Genomic DNA, 13,263 nt, shown 5'->3' with positions numbered 1-13,263 from the left:
ACAACATGAGGGTGAGTAAATGATGACAGAATTCTCATTTTCAAGGTGAACTATTCATTTAACAGCAGTTCCAGATGCAAAATTCAGATCACGTCCCTTCTGGGCCATTGAAATGAATGTGAATGCTAAGAGCATGTTCTCCAGGTATTATACACTCACAGAATAAATCTAATAGACTGAACGCTCTCAGCGCTCTTCTGATATTACAGCTGATTATGAGCAATATCTCAAGCAGATGTCGCTCTTGATGTAAATGGAGAACATTTACCTACTGAGAATTCCTGCTGCTGTAAAACATCTGAAGGTGCAGCAGGGTTCAGCTCAAATCAATCTTCAGCAGCACAAAATTAAAAAGCTCTCCGTCTACAATTCTTTCTGCCTGGAATACTTCCAATGAACCCAGGTCAAATACTGTACATATTCATAACTGTATTGTTTTAGGCCAGAGAGAAAGCGAGAGCAGTTAATCAATGGGTGTCTAATGTGTATATTGATCATCAGAACATTTCTGTGAATCAACACATCTGTACACACTTCTGTCAAACTAACAGCTGTCTCTTCAGTTCATTGAAAATCCAACAGACACGGAAGGAAGAACCCAAACCAGAAGTTCACAGAGACTCTTTTGACTTGGACCAGTATAAGATCAAGATTCAGAACACCTTAGCAATGCATAACACCACCTGGTATTTAAATCGCATGCATTTTAATGCTTACTTAAATATATAACACAATAAAGAAATATAAATGGATTTTAAAATTGTAACCAAAATAATAAGTAATTGTTGTGCTTTAATGCTGTATGTTACCGGTTTACGTCTTCTTAATATTCTAGTCTTTCCTGGTGTGCATTTTTCATACAGCTGAACTATGGCCTAACATAAAATCAGTTCAGATATGACAGATTGCTCTCATATGTATTTAAAAGAATGGGAATGTAGTGCAGAAGTTTGTGTCTATATTTATGGTGCCTTTTTAGTGGTTATAATATTTATCCATAAATATTTGATTGTTATATTCAGAATATTTATCTAAACCTATAAGCAGTGACAGAAAATTTTCTAGAAATTATACATTATCAAGGAGTGATATTTAATGAGAGCTCTCTGACCCTCTCATAGAGAGCAATGTAATTATTACGATCAAGGTCCAGAAATGAAGCAAGGAGATTGTTAAAATAATCCATGTGACGTCAGGGATTCAACCATAATTTTACGAAGATATGGGAATACTTTTTCTATGCAAGGAAAACAAAAATGATGATTTTATTTAACAATTTGTCTCCTCTGTGTCACCCTATAACCCCATTTTGGAGAGTATCCACTGAATGTAGACAGTGTATGTTGTTCTGTGTCAGCTGTGCCATGCAGATACATTGTTTTCATTCAAGTCAAAACATAAACAACGTAGAAAAATGCATCCGCGTGGCGCAGCTGGACCTTGATCGTGTTAATTACATTGCCATCTTATTGGAGGGTCAGAGAGCACTCAGAATTCATCCAAATATCTTAATTTGTGTTCTGAAGATGAACGGAGGTCTTACAGGTTAAAAACGATGTGAGGGTGAGTAATTAATGACAGAATTTCTTTTTTGGGTGAACACTCTTTAATTAAACAAATGACCATGCACAGGCAGACAAGAGGCTAACCAGTGACACAATGAGAAACGATGTTGGTGAAGAATTGAATGCAACAATGTCAGATTACCTCAGATTTCATTAATCGGTGAGCAAACCTTACAGTTCAGAGCACATAATATAACAATAATAACGCCTTCAGTTCTCGCTCAGTCAGCAATAGCATAATTAAACCAAATCACCTACCCTGCCTCATTCAACCAATTCAACCAGTACTGTTAGAAAAATAAAGAGTTCTGGCATCAAACTTTGATGGCGCAGTCCGATAGGTCTAACTCAGTCTGATGAAATGACATCATTATCACATGGCATAGCTGATTGGTTCCCTCCTGTATTGGTAGCCAATGAGCCCGCTGCTCAACATTCAAATTAATGACTAGAGCTTGCCATAGCTGTGCAGCTTGCTTCAGAAACCCTCCACAATTCCCCAGCTCCACCTGTTTGGATCTGCTGCAAGGTGATTCATGTATGCCGGAGGGTTATTTTATATATGTTATATTTGCAGCAGCAAAATTTCTTACATGCTCACAGCAGCATGTTGTGGATGTATTGGCAGTAGCACATCTCGGTACTTGCTCTCCCGCAGCAGCAGCATAGCAGATCTATCCACCAAGACCAAACACATTAATATTGTCATGTACATTACCATGCCAATCCGTCTGAGAGTTGTCATGACAGAACTGCATTGAACCCAATAAATACATACATTAATCATTTTCAGTCATGTGGGCCATGCGGGCATTCGCCTGGGCTGATGAAATTATATGTAAATGTACTATTATTAATAGCTTTATTCTGTATGTTTACATAGCAACTGGGTGGCCCACATCAAGCAGCCATATGGCAACCCAACAACACTCTAACCTCAACATTCTGAACACCTTCACAATCACATACAAACACCCTAGCAACCACTCACAACAATCCACTCACCATGTTAAGAAAACACACAGACACACACACAGACACACTTATTATTATTATTATTAATATGTTTAAAGCAGAAAACGTTCTGTTTAATGTTTCAGAGCTCTATGTCACTAACCATGTGTAATTAGTTATTTATCTCTTCTTTAGTGTGGTTTTCTTCCGCAGTGTGACAATACTTTCCTATCAGGTTCTAGAGCAGAAGAACATTGATTAGCTCAGTTCTGACACTCTCGTTAAGACACAAACGTGATTTGTGTGAGTGATGAACAGCTGTTTGATTGTCCATTTGGGAAGATTAGCAAAGTTTAAAAACTACTTAATTGAAGAATGAATAATTATAACCACCCTATAGTAAATGTATTGTCCTGCATAAGGAAACAGAAATGTGTGCTGTTTTAAAATCCCATATTTTATTGTCTTACACTCAAAGACATTAGAGCACTTCTTTATTTCATTTGCATTTTGCACAAATTATAGATTATTTTGTACTGTTTGGTTATAGATTTTTTTGAGGGGGGGGGGGGGGGGGGGCGGGGGGTGAAATAGAAATATAGTTTCATTCGTTTCAGTTTCATTGAGTCTGTTAATTTTGTAATATCCATGTCCCAGTTCTCTAGTGTAATGCATTTCTTAGTTTATTTATTTTAAAAACAGATGCATTGAAGTCATGTGTCAGTAAATCATAATTAAAGTGGTCGAACAAAATTAGCTATTCTTTATTTACACATTCATAGCTGCTAATTGTGTAGACCTGGACAAAAACACAAGAGCACACAATGCAAAAATAAAATGAAATAAAATAATTAGCAATTCATTATTTTAGTGCACTGCCAAAATACATTATTAATGGAATCAATCATTTGGAATTTATTTAAAAAGTGGTAAAGGGATACATTTGCTGAATTATGCATATGCAGACATTGCAGAATGCATATTGTTTCACATAAAAAAAATAGCATGCAGTATTCATTATGCTGGTTTGTAATTTGAAATCCAGTTCATTAGTATGTATGTGTGCGTGTTTAATCTGAAAAAAAAAAAACTATTAAATGTTCTTTGTGTAGTTCACACACACATTCATCATAGTAATCACCTGTCGAATTCCTGGTGGGAGCACAGTGAGAATCTATTACTGCATAAAGAGCTGAAGACATTATCAACAGAGCACAGAATACGTTTTCAAGAGCCACTTCATCCTCAGATCAAACATCAGTTAATATAATGATGAACTAGCTACTCAAACCTATCATGACCCACATCAGCAGAGACACGTGTGTGAAACCATAAACTGAACCGCCTCGGACTGAACAACAGGATGTTATGTCTATTAAATATTTTTTCGTCTATTTATATATTTAAATATTCATAAGTATGGCTGTTTTGTAATTGGCTACATGAGCTCCATCAGTCACTGTGATTGGCTGTGATGTCATCATCGATTACAGGGAGGTCACAGCTTTGAGGAATCTCCAGAGATTAGATGTCAATCAATGAGATGAGTAAATATAGTCTGAAACAAAACAGACATGACTGACAGCGCAACTGAATCATTCAACATCGTAATTAGTGACTGGCGTGGTGTTTGTTTACCTGTTTAATGTCACTGACTCCTCTCATTACAGTCGTCAGAAATGTGTGAAACTGTCTAGACATTTTACTGAAATTTAAAAATGAAGAAGTCAGAGAGTTTGTTTCTTTTATAATCTGTTATGGATGCTAGCGAACCTAATGGACGGGTAAAAACAAGATATCTACTCCATGTGCTGACACAAAGGGTGTAGATATGCAGAAAACCTTTTTTGCGAGGTTGATTTACATATTTGCATGCGATTTGCATATAATGAACAAATGTGTTCCAGGTGTTTGATGGCACAGAAAATCACATTTTCTCCTCTGTGACTGTAAAACTTTGGCTGCATCCCAATTCACACTCTCTGTCCTGAGTAGTACATGAGATTAGGATTAAATCAACTCAACCCACAAATCATGTATTGAAAATAATACACTACAATCAGATGGTGCTCTGTGGTGCTCTAAATCAATACTTTTGTGCAGCAAGTACACATTCATTCATTTAATCAAAGGTGACAGTAAATGTGACACTGAAGATTGGAGGAATAAATTGCATTATAAAATATATTACAATAGAATATTATAGTAGAATTGTACAATTGAATTAATAATAGAAAATAATATTTCACAATTTTACTGTAATTTACATTTTAATCAGGTCAAATAAATAAAGCCTTAGTGAGCATAAAATTAAATTAAATTAGTGTCTTAAGTGTCTAAACAAATTATCAAATGAATTAATTATGAAATGAACTAACTTAACACTGTGACCTTTCAAAGTGATTAATTTACTTGTTTACTCAAATGTATTATTTGTTTTTTACCTTTTATTGGCGAAGGTTAAAGTATATTTATTGTGTAACTAAACTGCAAATTGGGTTCCAACCTCATGCACATTTTAATGGCAGTATTCTAATGTCCACACCGTTTCAAAGGCTGTGACATTTGACATTTACTATTATTTTAAACTCAGTCTGCACCCAGTGAACCCCACCCTGAGCTTCACTTTGAAATCAAGAAAGAGCGAAGTGTTGTTCCTTCTCATATGCCTCGTTTCTGGCTTACTTTGAGCATGTCAGAAAGTGTTCTGGATGGATGACAGCTGTCCAGAGAACAATTACTTTCTTGAACACCTTTTCACACTTTGACACTCGTCTTCTATTCTCTTTGCTTTCCATTACCCTACAGCCCTCCACACACTCTCTGCTGTCATTCTGCTCCCATCATCTCTGTCCCTTGCGACTGTGTTAAATTGGTCTTGTGTTATTCAAATGTTCACTGTAATAGTCCCTGTCTCATTCTCTTTCTCTCTCCCTCTCTTTGGTTATTGCTAATGATTTAATTCTTGTTACAAGATGCTATTAAAAAAAAACAAGATTCCTTGAGAAGCAATGATCTGTTATTAGACTAACATTCTCATTCGCTCTCTCTCTCTCTCTCTCTCTCTCTCTCTCTCTCTCTGAGTGGATGCTGGGAACGAGTGGGCGGAGCGTGTGACTGTGGCTGGTAAAGAGTGCTTTTTCCAAACTTTTCTCTCTTTTTCTTGTAAGTGTTTTTGTTGGTTTATTTTTTTTTTTGGGGTATTTAGTTTTTCTCGTTTTTGTGAGGATAGTCTGCTTCCAGCATTTATGCTGGGAAGCATGGCGACTCCAAACACAACGGTTTTTGAAAATTTAACTCGGCGTCATGGAGTAAAAATTGATTCAAACGCTAACGTGGAAGATGTTTGTTTGGCTGTAGGAGAGGTTGTGGGTCATGAAAACATTGTGTCCGCCTCGCGAATGAATAATGCGTTTGTGTTTTTTTTTAGCACTATTGAGAAGGCGAACGAAATAGTGCAAACTGGTGTTGTGATCAAAGGTTCATTCACGCAGGTGTTTCCTCTGAGCATGGGCGGATCTACCCCAAGCTGCCCCCCTAACTTTAATGATCCAAAACCTGTACTTACAAAAACAACCCACCACTATGTCCAATACATTTACCAAAAGTGAACAATTTAATTTTTAATTTTAAATGTATTATTCGCCCTTCCCCCCTGCCCCTCAAATACTTAGTTACGTCCCTGATTCGAACGTGCAGAGCGGCGTTCGCTCAGTCTGGCTCATCCACACAGCGAGTCTGCTTCGGTGCGGTGGCCCTGCAACCAGAGACTGAGCTGCCCCGGACAGATCCTCTGAAGGTGAAGTGAGTTTCCCCAGGTGTAGTTTAAACACACCTTTAACTTAAAGTTAAATTTGTAATGAATGTATTGTATGCTAAAGACGATTCAGCATCAGCAAAAACAGCGAGTCTATTACGTTAGGCAAAATCAGCGGTCAAATCGCTCCCTCGTGATTTGTAAGAGCACTCTTCTCTTTGATTAGCCTGATTTTGATTTTAGTAAAGACAAGAACAGCTTAATAAAAAATATAAAATATTGAGGGGCAGCGCTAGGGCTGGGCTAATGGGGCTTAAGCCCCGAAAGTCTTTAGTAAAGCCCCGAATATTTTGTTAACTTGTCTTTCTCACAGAGCAAAACAATTCATCAGAAAAACAAATGTGAATAAGATTACAGCGGCCGCGATTAACTAATCATGAACAGTGCATCTTACATTTTTATTTATATTTTTCCCTTTGCATTAAAGGTACTTTTGACGTGCTTTTGCAACGTTGAGCATTGTAGCCAATCACAGACATGTCTGTTGATCACATCGGCCAATCAGAGGCGTTTAAATGAGTCGCTGTGCTGAAGATGTGTTTTGCGCGAGCTCACCGAGTTCACGTTCGCAAACCTGTCATTATTATTGGCAATAAACTTAAGATGCAGATAAGAGATTCACTTGATATTATTATTGATGCTGCTCTGATGCACTACATTACGCAACGCTCTGTTTGTTGTTAGGAAGACTAAAAGTTCAGCGGTCTAGCTCATCAATGTCAAAATTATTAAATAAGTTAACAAATGCCTGGTAAAATGTAAGTAGATAATTTAATATTTGACTGTTTTACAATAGAAAAGTTCAACTTTTTGTTATCTATTTATTAAATTTTTATATTTTATATTTTAATTATAGCATATTTTCCTTTTTGAATTGAAAATATGCTATAATTTCCTTGATTCATTTATGTAAATTAAAAATAAAATATTAGTTGCAAATAGTTACAATTATTTCACTAATACAACAAGCCTTTCTTTTTCTTTATTCCCTTAAATCGCTTTAATAATTAATTAATTACTTTAAATAAAAATACCCAATTTTAGTTTGGGCTGTTACGTTACAACACACAATACAGTGCCAGTTAGGAGATCGATCATTTGATAGCTAAGCCTAAGCAGTCCTATTAAATCCAATTCCTCTCAGATATCACAGCAATGAAACCAGGTTACAACTGGGGAAATAACAAATACAATAGAATTAAGTAGTCTAAACATAACTGGTGTGTGTGTTGTGAATTAAAAAACGTTGTAGTGTGTAAGGGCATCATTAAACAATAACTACTGTAGTTTAAAAGTGTTTTTGTGTGTGTTTTTTTTTAAACAATTCATATATAGGGATTCCATGTACCCCTGCCACCCTGCCAAGACGTCCTCTTGCCACCCCTTTGCCCCCCCATGCAAAATTTTCTAGATCCGCCACTGCCTCTGAGCACTCCCGCCAAGAAAATAATCCTTTCAAACGTCCCTCCGTTTGTGAAAAATGAGATTATTGTGCAGGAGTTGTCACGATATGGAAAAATAGTTTCCCCCATCAAAAAAATTCCACTTGGATGTAAATCGCCTCTAGTGAAACATCTCGTGTCTTTTAGGAGACAGGTGTTTCTGATTCTTAAGAATGGTGAGGATGAACTTGACCTGGTTTTTAAATTTAAAGTAGAAGGCTTTGATTATGCTGTCTTCGTATCATCTGATATGACGATTAAATGTTTTAGCTGCTCGAAAATCGGGCATCTCAGTCGTAATTGCCCTGATAAATTGAACAAGAACACCGAGCAGATTGATGTAGATGAAGCGGGGAGCGCTGTTGGTGAATCCAGTGCAGCGGTGAATCCCGCGAATACACTGCTCGCGCCGCGCGAGGAAGTGAACAGCGCGGAGATGCGCGCGTCGTGTTCCACTGTTGATGATGGAGTTGTTGCGGCGGAGTCCGCGGTACCAGAGAACGCGGTGGGGTTGTGCACATTGTCTTCTGTAGACATTGTAAAGGAAAATTCGAGATTGAATGACTGTGGATTGGACATGGAAGTTGAATCAACTTTCAAAACTCCAATTAAAAGAAGAAAGAGTCGAAATGATAAAGTCAGTAAACAAGTCAAAATAGGTGATGCTGTTGAAGATGAAATCATAGCTTCGGACAACGATGACTCTGATTCTAGTGTTTCTGTGTGTTCAGAGTTCTCTGCTTGTTCTCAAAATGAAGCAGTAGGCCTAAATGTTTTGTACAAAGCTGAAGACATCAGTGCTTTTCTTCAGGAAACAAAAGGGCTAAAAGGTGTGCAGATTGAGGATTATTTTCCCAATCGTGCACAATTTGTGAAGGACACTAGATATTTGATAAAAGAAGGGGCTTTCACAGATCTCGAAGTGTACCGTTTACGGAAATTTGTAAACAAGTTAAAAAAACAAATTCCTAGAGATGAAAAGAATGCAATGGTTTAAATCCTTACACTTGTTTTTGTTGACCATGTGCTTATTTTCTGTCTTTTCCTATCTGAGTTTCTTGTTGAATTTAAATAAAACTGAGTCAACTAAAAATCGTAACTCTCAATTTAAATGGAGCTAGAGATGTTTATAAACGGATGATGTTATATGAATTTATAAATCAGAAGTCTGTTGACGTCATGTTTATACAAGAAACGCATAGTGATCAAAGAAATGAGGTGGACTGGAAAAGAGAGTGGGGTGGTCAACTCTTTCTTAGTCACAAATCCTCTGTAAGTGGAGGTGTTGCAATTCTATTTTCTAAAAATATGATTCCAGTTTCTTATGAGTTTGTTGAAATTGAAAAAGGTCGTTTCTTAAAAGTTATTGTTAAATTTGAAAAAAAATTATGGTTTTTTTTTATATTTATGCTCCTAATAGCAGTGTTGGGGAGTAACTAGTTACATGTAGGGCTGCAACTAACGACTATTTTAATAGTCGACTAGTCACCGACTATTGAAACGATTAGTCGACTAATCAAATAATTATAATTTTTTTCTAAAATTTAGCATGAGATTGCTTTAATTCTGTGGAAAATGATAGTAAACACAAGAAAGAAGGGGGTACTTCAATGAAAAATGCATATTTTATTGAACTTTGCTGCTGATAGGCCGATTCATACTAAAAGTAAATAAAAATGCCCTGTCTAAAACCAATTAGGCATAGCGCTCGGTCAGTATCTAGACATAAATGCATAAATAAAGAAACTCTATCATTTTTATAAAGGACAGGCACATTTGTTTTATAAGAAAAAATAAATTAAAATCAAGTAAACATTTTCTTCCTGTAAACCAGGAGCAGGCACATTAGTAGCAATAAAACAGTAAACAAAAATATTAAGTGCATTTTGTGAGATACATTCAGTGGTCAATCTGTTGCAAAAGAACTTTACAACTCGTCTCAACATTATGAAATCTAACGGTTTTAAAATAAGCTTTCAGAGTCGTCTGAATTTAAGTTGTAAACATGGACTGTGTGATACTACCTGGACACAAACCTGTCATGGTGGACAGACCAAGTTTAAAATCAACATGAGGCTCAGGCTATGTCGTTCAGTTTATTCATATTAAGGAAAGTCAGCATATCCACATGCTCTCGTGTGAGACTTGCGCTCTTCTGGGAGCAGATATTATCCTATCATAACAAACAATATATCAATGGAAAGATTATGTATTCAGCTTTCAGATGATGTATAAATCTCAATTTTTACACCCCCAAATTACACATAAGACTGGTTTTGTGATCCAGGGTCACAAATGTACAATGTACATCCAAAACAAAACGTATTGGCTTCCATGTTATTTAAATCTGACCGAGGCGAGTCAAACTCCGGTTTCATTCAACTGTCCGACGTGCTTTCTCTTTAAATGTTCATGCATCACCGAGGTGCTGCCGTGATACGCAAGGACTGCTTTGCAAACCATGCAGGTAATCCTTTTATTCGCCGTATCCAGGCTAAAATGCTCCCAAACTTTAGATGTTTTGGTACGCGCAGCTGCTGCGTTGGACGCCGCCATTTCTGTATGTTATCGCTCAGCAGAGAAGCTAATGCGCATGTGCGACTCTCGGCAGAGATTGTAATGAAGAGAGATGCCTCACTCGGTCGGAAAAAACATGTCTGGCGACAACTTCGACAATGAAATTCATTGTCGACTATTTCTATTATCGATTTTTGTCGACAACGTCGACGAATCGTTGCAGCCCTAGTTACATGTAACGGCGTTACGTAATTTAATTACAAAATTATTGTAACTGTAATTAGTTACAGTTACTAAGAAAAAATGAGTAATTAAATTACAGTTACTTATGAAATTTTTTACGATTACAAAGGGGATTGCATTTGAATATTTACACACATCCACATACAGATTTAACTGATTTATTTCCCAAATTGCACTGACTTTTCTGAGACATACCGCCCTAATAATTTCCGGGATGCGGAAATACAGTCTGTAGAATCCAGTCATAAAAACGAAATACCTAACGCGGACGGAATATGCCACATTTTGGATGACTAAATCAAAAGTAGGTCAGTACACTTGAATCAAAACATGACATCGACTAGTGTCTGTGAATATAAAGCCCCAAAAATGCAATATATGACTTGCACATTCTGCCTGTCTGTAGAAATCAGGCGCGGACTGGACACCGGGAGAACCGGGACAATTCCCGGTGGCCTGGCAGACGATTTTGCCCCACTATTTAATATCATTATTGTATAATTGCCTGCCGAATGTACTAAAGCGATCATTTGCGAATCCGTCATTTGATAATTAAATCTCTAATAAGTCATGAAGTGTTAGTTGTGACTCGCGCGCTCTCCGCGCCTCCGCCAAACGGTTTGGATCAGACTCAGAGTAATCAATGCGAGAGAGTGGAGTGTGGAAGCGCACAGCTGGAGCAGAGAAGCAGAACTACTGTTCAGGGTTTCAGGTCAGTTTCATCTGTAAAGATGCTTTTTTGTCTTTGTTTTTTTATTTATTTAATCAAGCAGCAGCACGTTGCTCATCAGTCATCACTCAAAATACTATATAAAGGACATCATTATTATCTGTTGTAATGTTACAGTAGTAATTCAGCTGAAAAAAAATCAAATTTTTTTTTATAGGTTTAGGGGGAGCTACGACAGACAACAACACAACCCTTACGAAAATTAACATTTTAATATTTAACTATAAATCCAGAGAAAATGGTTAATATTGTTTAACGGTGATAAACAAAAATGTAAAATTATTTTACAAATGTATTTATTTAAAAATACAAATCCATTTGCAAAAAATTTTTACTTTTATATAGGCTAATAAAAGCATGGTAATTTTTTGTAAGGGAAAAACATGACTCGTGTACAGTATTAGGATTTTTCTATAAAGATATTGTAGAGTATTGTATTGTAAAGTATAGTTTTGTTCAATCTTGAGTATTAAAGTCATGAGAGAGATGGATAACAGGGCAAAATAAAGAGACTGAAGCGAAAAATGGAAGTGAAGGTACAGTTCAGGAGAGAACTTATAATTATTTTGCATGTCCCCAAATTAAAGATTTAAACCTTTTTTATGTCAGGTCCATACAAAAAATAGTTTTGTCCATGAATTTGTTTGTATGAGTTTGAATTTACCAGTCTGAATTTTTTTCCCAGTCCGCCCCTCGTGTAAATTAATGGCAAAGACATGGTTTCATTTACTACACATAGGCCTACTGAAGCTCGCAGTGTTTTCAACCCCTGCCGCCTCAATATAGGAGTACACGAGCACATAAACATAATTTCTAGAACTGCTCTGTCACTTCATATGCATTTTACTTATTTTGAGAAAACTATCATCATATACAGAGACAGCAGTTCAAAAAACACCAATGTTTCAGGAGTTTATTACACAGAATACGTCACATGCTTATTAGATAACTGTATTTAAGTTGATGTATATGCTTTTATTTATTCTTTAATTTTCACAAATTTAGAAAAGTAATCAAAAAGTACTCAAAAGTAATTAGTTACTTTAATAAAGTAATTGAAAAAGTTACACTACTATTACTTTTTAAACAGGGTAACTTGTAATCTGTAACCTATTACATTTCCAAAGTAACCTTCCCAACACTGCCTAATAGTGGAGTGGAAAGGGTTTTGTTTTTAAATTTAGTCAGCGCTACTCTTAAAAGCTTGAATACAGATGATCTCCTCTTTTTAGGTGGAGATTTTAATTGTACAGAGAATGATAAAATAGACCGAAATCATTTAGAACCACATGTTGCATCTCAAAGAGTTGTTAAGCAACTCGTTCAAACTTTTGATCTCTGTGACGTATGGAGAAATATGCATAAAAAATTAAGGCAATACACATGGGTTCACTGTAAAGATAATTTATTGTCTTTGGCACGTCTCGATCGGTTTTACAGCTTTAAGCACCAGTTCAATATTTTCAAATCTTGTCAAATGAATCCTGTAGGTTTTTCAGATCACAGTGCGGTTCTTTGTTCTGTATTAGTGAATTATGTGAAGTCAAGCAGTGCCTATTGGCATTTTAATACATCTTTGCTTGATGACAAACATTTTAAAGATTCTTTTACTTTTTTCTGGGATGTTTTTAAACAACAAAAGTATTTATATAGCTCTCTACAACAGTGGTGGGATTGCGGGAAAGTACAAATCAAATTTTTTTGCCAGCAATACACTCTTAATGTTACAAGAGAAATAACTCGATCAATGAATACTTTAGAGGCTGAGATAGTTGATTTGTACAGTTTGTCAGCATCTACAGGCAAAAAAGAACATATTGAAGCTCTGACATCAAAGAAAACTTTATTGGCAAACCTGTTGGACATTAAAGCACAGGGAGCGCTGGTTCGCTCACGTTTCCAGAATATCACACAAATGGATGCACCTTCCAAATTCTTCTTCAGTATGGAGAAAATAAATAGTCAAAGCAGAATCATTCACTCTTTGGTCTCTGA

Source organism: Carassius carassius, chromosome 29 (genome assembly GCF_963082965.1).
Source record: "Carassius carassius chromosome 29, fCarCar2.1, whole genome shotgun sequence".
In the NCBI taxonomy this organism is placed as follows: Eukaryota; Metazoa; Chordata; class Actinopteri; order Cypriniformes; family Cyprinidae; genus Carassius; species Carassius carassius.
Note: the sequence above shows the minus strand (reverse complement) of the source record.